Source organism: Ipomoea triloba, chromosome 2 (genome assembly GCF_003576645.1).
Source record: "Ipomoea triloba cultivar NCNSP0323 chromosome 2, ASM357664v1".
NCBI lineage: Eukaryota > Viridiplantae > Streptophyta > Magnoliopsida > Solanales > Convolvulaceae > Ipomoea > Ipomoea triloba.
The window spans coordinates 13,318,819-13,327,240 of NC_044917.1; the positions used below are offsets into that span (position 1 = coordinate 13,318,819).

At 33.7% G+C, this 8,422-nt stretch overlaps 4 non-coding genes across 4 annotated transcripts; all 4 read left to right on the forward strand.

Annotated features, from left to right (window-relative positions):
* The first annotated feature begins 389 nt into the window (after positions 1 to 389).
* Positions 390 to 549, forward strand: LOC116011505. Its single transcript, XR_004097056.1, has one exon. It is a non-coding gene; the product is annotated as a U1 spliceosomal RNA (small nuclear RNA).
* Positions 550 to 1,735: 1,186 nt separating this feature from the next.
* LOC116011484 lies at positions 1,736 to 1,896 on the forward strand. The gene has a single exon (XR_004097036.1). It is a non-coding gene; the product is annotated as a U1 spliceosomal RNA (small nuclear RNA).
* Positions 1,897 to 2,378: 482 nt separating this feature from the next.
* Positions 2,379 to 2,538, forward strand: LOC116011485. The gene has a single exon (XR_004097037.1). It is a non-coding gene; the product is annotated as a U1 spliceosomal RNA (small nuclear RNA).
* A 3,574-nt stretch (positions 2,539 to 6,112) lies between these two features.
* On the forward strand, positions 6,113 to 6,270 carry LOC116011486. The gene has a single exon (XR_004097038.1). It is a non-coding gene; the product is annotated as a U1 spliceosomal RNA (small nuclear RNA).
* Positions 6,271 to 8,422: the final 2,152 nt, after the last annotated feature.

An 8,422-nucleotide genomic window follows, 5' to 3' on the forward strand; every position in this document is an offset into this window, starting at 1 on the left:
GTGCCCAATTCACTTGGATTGTGATTGAAACTATAAATGCTTCTTCACAGAAGATTACCCAACATTTTAAAATCAATGCCATATTGCAAAATGCAAAGTGGGGCAAAAATGGTATACCTTTGCAGTGCAAATTAAAGTGCAGAACAAAGCCCCTCTCCCTCTATATTATATATTCTGATCTGCTGCTGCAAATGGCCATCTCTGTGAAAATTGTACTTTACAGGACAACTACAAAAGAACAGTATGAATCAGTTTCTAGAACCTCTACAACTATATTTCGAAGTGTGTGAAAACAAGCATGTTATATTTCGAAGAGTCCCACATTGAAAAAAACAAATCTTGGAACTGCGCAGTACCATATAAGAGAGGGTCAAGGGAGGGTTTCAAACATACTTACCTGGACGGGGTTAATGGGTGATCATGAAGCCTCATGGCCTAGGCTGGTGACTTCCATTGCACTTTGGAGGATATCAGCTTAAGGTCTACCCATGTGGTGGAGCCTACGTCATAATTTGTGGTAGTGGGGGCTTGCGTTCGCGCAGCCCCTCCCCAATTTGTAAACTGAAACTTTTGTCCTTTTTGTGTCAATGAAATCTCCCAAATTTTCTTTTGCCCATCAAAAAGTTAATCTTTTGCATCTCTATTCCAATTCACTCTTAAGTTGATAGATGGATACTTAAATGTGTAGTTAGAATGAGATAATAGATACAAAAGTTCTAGTGATTCCAGGTATGAAGCTCATGGGCTACAACTGATTACTGATGGCTTTTATAGGACTGAAGAAGATAATGGAAATTTTGAGCAAAATTAATGTCACACAACATCATGAAGCTATAGTTAAAAATGAATAAATGCATAGTACATGCTAATTAAATTTGCATTAGGAAAAAAAGAACAAAACAGAAAGGAAGAAAAAGAGCAAATAATTTTTTTAAAACAGAAAGGAAGAAAAAGAGCAAATAATTTTAAATTAATTAATTAATTAAAATTAAAATAAAAAAAACAGAACAAGTTAATTGGGTCCCTTTTTTTTTTTTAATTTTAAATTTTAAATTTAATTTTAATTAATTATTTTATTTAAAATTATTTTAAAATATTATTTTTAAAGTTGGTAACCGGAAGATCAAGTCAAACAAGTCACTTTGGGTTAATTTGCATGGATTGGTGTAGTTCAGGGACCCAATTGCATTGTTTTTGAGTTTAATGGCCTAATTGCAGTTTCGTGTGTAGTTCGGTGGCTTATTTGACCCTTATTCCTTTTTTTAATCCCAGTGGCATTTTTGTAAATAAATAAACTTTGGAGTGCAAGTAAATTGTGTTAAAAGTGCAAGTAATGGTTTCATATAGGGCACCTAAGTGCAAGTAAAATGTATTAAAAATGCAACAAATAATGTACACTGAGCATCAATATTAAGTGCACCTAACGTTATCATAAGTTGCACCAAACGTTATCATTAAGTGTACCAATGTGAAAGACATTAACATTAGGTGCACAAATGTTAAAAAGGAAAATTACTTGCATTATTAAGTGAATGTGGTTGCACTTTTAAGTGATTTTCCTTGTACATTTGCATCAGTTACTTGCACGTTTAACACATGTTACTTCCACCAAGGTTTGAATTATTGATGAAAATGCCACTGCATCTTTTTTTTTTTTTTTTTTTTTTTTTTACATATGACCCGTTAAATATGGGCAGTAGAGCAACATAAAAATGGGCTGAGGGAAACTGAGAACATACTTACCTGGACGGGGTCAATGAGCGATCATTAAGGCTCATGGCATAAGTTGTCGACTTCAATTGCACATTGGAGGAGTGTCAGCTTAAAGTCTACCCAAGTGGTGGAGCTTACGTCATAATTTGTGGCAGCGAGGGCTTGCGTTCGCGCAGCCCCTCCCCAATTTGTAAACTGAAACTTTTGTCCTTTTTGTGTCAATTAAGTCTCCCAAATTTTCTTCAACCCATCAAAAAGTTAATCTATTGCATCTCTATTTCTATTCCAATTCACTCTTAAGTTGATAGATGGATATATACTTAATTAAATGTGTAGTTAGAATGAGACGATAGATACAAAAATTCTAGTGATTCCAGGCATGAAACTCATGGGCTACATCAACTGATTACTGATGGCTTTTATAGGACTGAAGAAGATAATGGAAATTTTGAGCAAAATTAATGTCACACAACATCATGAAGCTATAGTTAAAAATGAATAAATGCATAGTACATGCTAATTAAATTTGCATTAGGAAAAAAAGAACAAAACAGAAAGGAAGAAAAAGAGCAAAAATTTGTATTTCAATGAGTCCCACATTGGAAGAAAACTGATGCTGGAGCTGAATAAAGCCTACAAAAGAGGGTTGAAGGGAATTGAAATACATACTTACCTGGATGGGGTCAATGGGCAATCATGAAGACCCATGGCCTAGATTGGTGACTTTTATTGCACTTAGGAAGGGTGCCAACTTAAGGTCTACCCAAGTGGTGGAGCTATGTCACAATTTATGACAATGGGGGCCAGCGTTCGCGTGGCCCTTCTTATTCTTTATCATTGATCATGGATCGAAACGATAAGGTATAGAATTTCTCGACACATACACATGTACCAAGGTCCACAATGCATATAAGAATTTATGAGATCTTAAACACTACCTTAACGAAAACGAGCACGGATAATCTTTTTTTATTCGTGTTTGGTTCGTTAATAGCCCCCATTCCAGACATGAAGCTCATGGTGCTGCAGCTAGAAGAAGTTAGTTTTGAAGCATTTGAAGGGAAAAGCAGAGCAAGAATTACAAGGAAAGCGTTGCAAACACTGATGAGTTGTACAAGCAAAAAAGTAACACCTAAACATCAGTGTGAACACGCAAGTCTTGAAAAGCATCTCATATCGCACCCTTCTTGAAAGCCTAATTCTATAACAGCTCCACCTAATAATTCTATACATTTTTGCAATATATATATATATATATATATAATAGATAAGGGATTCTGTGAAATTAGTCCCTTATGTGAGAAATAGGATAAAATATAGACCATTGAATTCAATTTTGATGCATGATCTCAACCATTGGATTTAAAATTTGCGCATTAAATGATCTATAGTAAGATTAGCGTTCTTAGGCAAAATTGTCTGTAGCCTTTCCACTAACCTTTCCCGTTACTCTGTTTTCTTTGTGTCAAGCTCTACAACTAATCACACACAGTATAAGAAAAGGATATATAGATTGTATATAAACGAAACAGAGATACAAATATCATTGCATATAAAAAGTGAAAGAGGAACCTGATGCTTTCGAGGTTCGTCCATGGCGGATTGTGATTTGCGAGGACAGTTGACGGAAAGAGTTATTATTGCGAGAACACTTCTGTGTTTCGTCTTGAACAAGCTACTCTCCGTCGAAGAAGACGAAGTGAAGTCGATGAATTCTACGACTGAACAACGTTCGTGCACTGTTAGCTGAGAAAATGTGCACTACTAGGCGCAAAAAGTTGCACTATACGGTTGAAAATTATGCACTGCAAGTATTTATGAAAAAATAGTGTGATTTGTGCATTTTTATTTGATAACCATAAGAATGTGCACTGGTAGGCACAAACCTTTGCTCTGTATGGCACAAAAACATGCACTACAAAGCATAAAACTAACCTCAAAGATGAATGATAGCCTGAACTCTACGTACGACTGAACAACGTGCACTTTTAGTTGAGAAAATGTGCACTACTAGGCACAAAAATTTGCACTACACGGTTGAAAATTATGTACTACAAGTATTTATGAAAAAATAGTGTGATTTGTGCATTTTTATTTGATTAACCGTAAAAATGTGTACTAGTAGGCACAAACTTTTGCTCTGTATGACAGAAAAACATGCACTACAGAGCATAAAACTAACCTAAAAGATGGATGATAGCCTGAACTCTACGACTGAACAACGTGCACTGTTAGTTGAGAAAATGTGCACTACTAGGCACAAATATTTGCACTATACGGTTGAAAATTATGCATTGCAAGTATTTATGAAAAATAGTGTGTTTTGTGCAATTTTATTTGATTAAGCATAAGAATGTGCACTGGTATGTACAAACTTTTGCTCTGTATGACACAAAAACATGCATTACAAAGCATAAAACTAACCTCCTAGATGGTTAATAGCATGAACTCTAAGGCAGAAAACATGCACTGTTAGGTATAAAAATGTCCACTACTAGGCACAAAAATGAGCACTACATGTAACTATGAAAAAATAATATGAGACAATTACAATAGTACCCTAAATAATGCGCGTGTTTTAAAATCTAGAAGGCAATTTCATACGTTGGATTGAATTAGATCTATGGCTATAATTCCGTATTATTTCTCACCTAAGGAACATAATGTACATGAGCCCCTTCCTATCTATATATATATACTAGTAAATTACCCATGCGATGCACGGATAAAATGTTTTTATTATATATTTAGATAATAAAATTAAAGATTAAATTATAAAAAAATTTAATATTTGAAAATGTACATTTATTCTATTATATATTTAGATAATAAAATTAAAAATTAAATTATAAGCAATTTTATTATTAGGGAAAATGGCACTCTTTTACTCCTAGTGGTATACTTATAACAGTTTTTCTCCCTAAGTTATTTATGTAATCACTTTATCCCATCAATTATTTTAAAAGTGGCTATTTATTCCCCTCCCCGTTAAATAGATGTTTGAGCAGTTAAAAATAAGAGTAAAAATAGTATTTCACTTTTTTTTTTTTAGATGTGGATGGAGGGGTACGGTTCACCAGTATTTCACTTCACTTCCTTTCCTTAGCCAACACTACGTACCCCATGCTGCCTATTCATTTTTATTCAAAAATTCAAACTGTATTAATGAAAATGTACTCCATATATAGTCCATTCTTTCGTATGTCTATTTTTGCATTCCCTTTTGTTAAAAATACAAATTGCACTATCGAACATAGATTTGCAGCACCAATCTTTCGAAAATGATATAACAGAGTAGCAGACATACAAATTGCATAATGAAACATAGATTTGCAGCCCCAATCTTCGGAAATGATATAGTAGAGTAGTAGAGATAAAAATAAACATAAATCTTGTCATGTATATCATAGCAGAAAGCCAGAAAGTTATCCACTCCCCATTCTCCAATCACCCGTGAGCCACACATTTTCTTGTGTAGCACTCTAAATTTTGGAACAATGATAGTAAAGCAGAAAATGAAGACGGAGAGATCAGAAAAGTCATCGCTTTAAACGGGTAGGAATAACCACCACTCAAAGCTAGATAATTCACATGAGGGGCCTTTCATCAGTGATAATGAAACTGTGATAATGAAACTTCAAAATCAGATTCAGTATATGAAATTGTACTTGGAGTAACCGTAGAAATATTTGAAATAAATCGTAATGCAGTCATATCAACAACTTTTGGCCGAAAAAAAGTATTAAGTTTGGACAATATAGTCATGCAATAACGCATCTAATCCGATCAAACTACCTGGATGCTAAACCTACCGTTAATTTCGATACGCGGCTAAACTATGATCAATGCTCAAGACCTAGTTTCTCTTCGAGGCTCTTCATACTGAGTGCCGCAACCTCTAGCATTAATCATGTATATAATAATTATTATAAGAATGATTATGATTATAAGCAATAGTTTATATAGAAATTAAGGAAGAGTGAGAGAGAGGTGAAAAAGGTAAGAAATTAAGAGGGGTGGGGATGGGGAGTGGTTTAGGAAATTTGGCTGATTAGTAGGGCGATATATTAGTTATATTAATTATATTATTAACAAAATAAGAATTATGTTACTTTAATTATATTAATTATATTATTACTAAAATGCCCTTCAGTTTGGGCGTGAAAACTCTTTCAGGCACTTCTGTTATTATATATATATATAGAATATAGATATAGATATAGATATATATAAACTGGCAAACAAGTATATTTGACCTGCATATCCACTAGAAGAAAAAGAGCAAAACTATGGGAGAGCAAGTAATTTGTATTTCAAAGAGTCCCACATTGGAAGAAAACTGATACTGGAGCTTAATTATCAAAGCCTTCCAAAAGAGGATTTTGGGGGAATGAAATACATACTTACTTGGACGGGTCAATGGACGATCATAGAGGCCTATGGCTTAGGCGGTGACTTTCATTGCATTCTGAAAGGGTGCCAGTCTAAGGTCTGTCCAAGCGGTGGAGCCTAAGTCATAATTTGTGGTAGTGGGGCTTGCGCTCGCGCAGCCCCCATCCAATTCTTTTATCAAAAAGTTTGCCAACACATTCATTGCATCTTCTGCAGTGAGTGCTGAACAAGGTTCCTAATTAGAAACAAAGCTGAAAACCCAAAGATTGTATGTTTATATGTCACAAAGCATAACAAACTAAAGCATCTATCTTCATCCCTCTCTACATTCTATTTAGTAATTACTGCATGCTGCAAATGACCATACTTTGCAGTTTCTGCCACTCGATCGATTCTTTTCTTGCTTGACCCTTCAGCTTCTCAGTTCTCACTAGGAAGATGCAACATAGTGCACACAGTTTAATCTTTTTTTTTAAAAGCATAATTCTTTCGTTCTAGTATTGTTGTAGCATGATTATTTTTTGTCATTCATCAACAAAATCGTATACAAGGACATTTTAGTATTTAATTAGAGATTTTTTTTAAAATAAAAATATAGCGGATCAATCCACTTTGTATAAAAAAGATTGAACTACCCTTGTATTTAACAGCATTTCAACGGTTTTGTTGACGGAGGACAAAAAATGGTCATGCCATAATAATACTAAGACCAAAGAGGATGTTATGAAAAAAAGAGACTAAAAGTGAACTATCACTAGGGATGAAAGTAGGCTAGGCTGAGCTGAGCTGAGATTTAGAGAACTAGGCATGGGCGTGCTATACAAATCATAGGCCTGAGCTTGTATGTAGACTTTCTGTTAGATTCAAACCTAAACCTACAATTGGGCTAACCTGGCATGAAACCCTTTTAAAAGTCTATTTAATATGTGGACAGTTATGCCACGGACTCAGGTCAAAATACACAATATATATACTGAATGTTCACAATTTATATACTGAATGTTCATAATTTACATACTGAACATTTAGTATATAAAATTATAAACATTCAATATGTAAATTGTGAACATTCAGTATGTAAATTGTGAACATTCAGTATATAAATTGTGAATATTCAGTATGTTAATTATGAACATTCAGTATGTAAATTGTGAACATTCAGTATATAAATTGTGTATTTTTAGATCCAGATCCACAAAATAATTTACGTTATTAGGTAGGTCATTAAAAATGTTTTAAAGTAAGCTTTAAATAGGTTTTGAGTCTATTTAAGGCATACATGTGTAAAAATAATTAAAGATATACCTAGGCTAAAACAGATATACAATAATACAAAATAATATACAACTAACATAATATATAACGGACAGAGAAAGACCCTGTGAATTTACCAAAAAAATCACCACAAATTCACAATTAGCAAGAAGTAAGATTGGAAGACGGGAAGTGAAAAATGAAATAGAATTGAAAATGTTGGGGTTAGGAGACGAATCAGGTGACAACCACATGTCCAAGAGAGAACTGAGAACTAATTACAGCCGCCCACGTGTCAAGGTCTAACGGATCAGAAATACTAATTTTTTTTAATTGCGGTGGCATTTTTGTAAATAAATAAACTTTGAAGTGCAAGTAACTGTTTCATATAGTAGTGCAAGTAAAATGTATTAAAAGTGCAACAAATAATGTACATTGAGCATCAATATTAAGTGCACCTAACGTTACCATTAGTTGCACCAAACGTTCTCATTAAGTGCACCAATGTGAAAGACGTTATCATTAGGTGAACCAATGTTAAAAAGGTAAATTACTTGCACTATTAAATGAAAATGGTTGCACTTTTAAGTGATTTTACTTGCACACTTGCACAAGTTACTTGCACTTTTAAGTTTTAACACATGTTATTTCCAGTGGCCAAGGACCTTGTGGTCCAGTGGCATCAAACCCTTCCCTTTATACGGGAGGTGGTGGGTTCGAGCCTCAGTGGAGTCAATACTACTGACTCTTGTGCTTCAATAGGTTGAGAAAGTAGTTATGAACAGATACTGCATTCTAATAGAGTTAGTAGTATTCAAAAAAAAAACACATGTTATTTCCACCATAGTTTGAATTATTGACGAAAATGCCACTATTTCTTTCTTTTTCTTTTTTTTTTTATTTTTATTTTTTTAAAATTAACATCTGATCGTTAAATATGGACACGTGAACGACTGCGGTTGGTTATCAGTTCTTTCTTGGGCACCCGTTCTCACATGAGCGTGCATATATATATATATATATATATATATATATATATATATATATATATATATATATATAT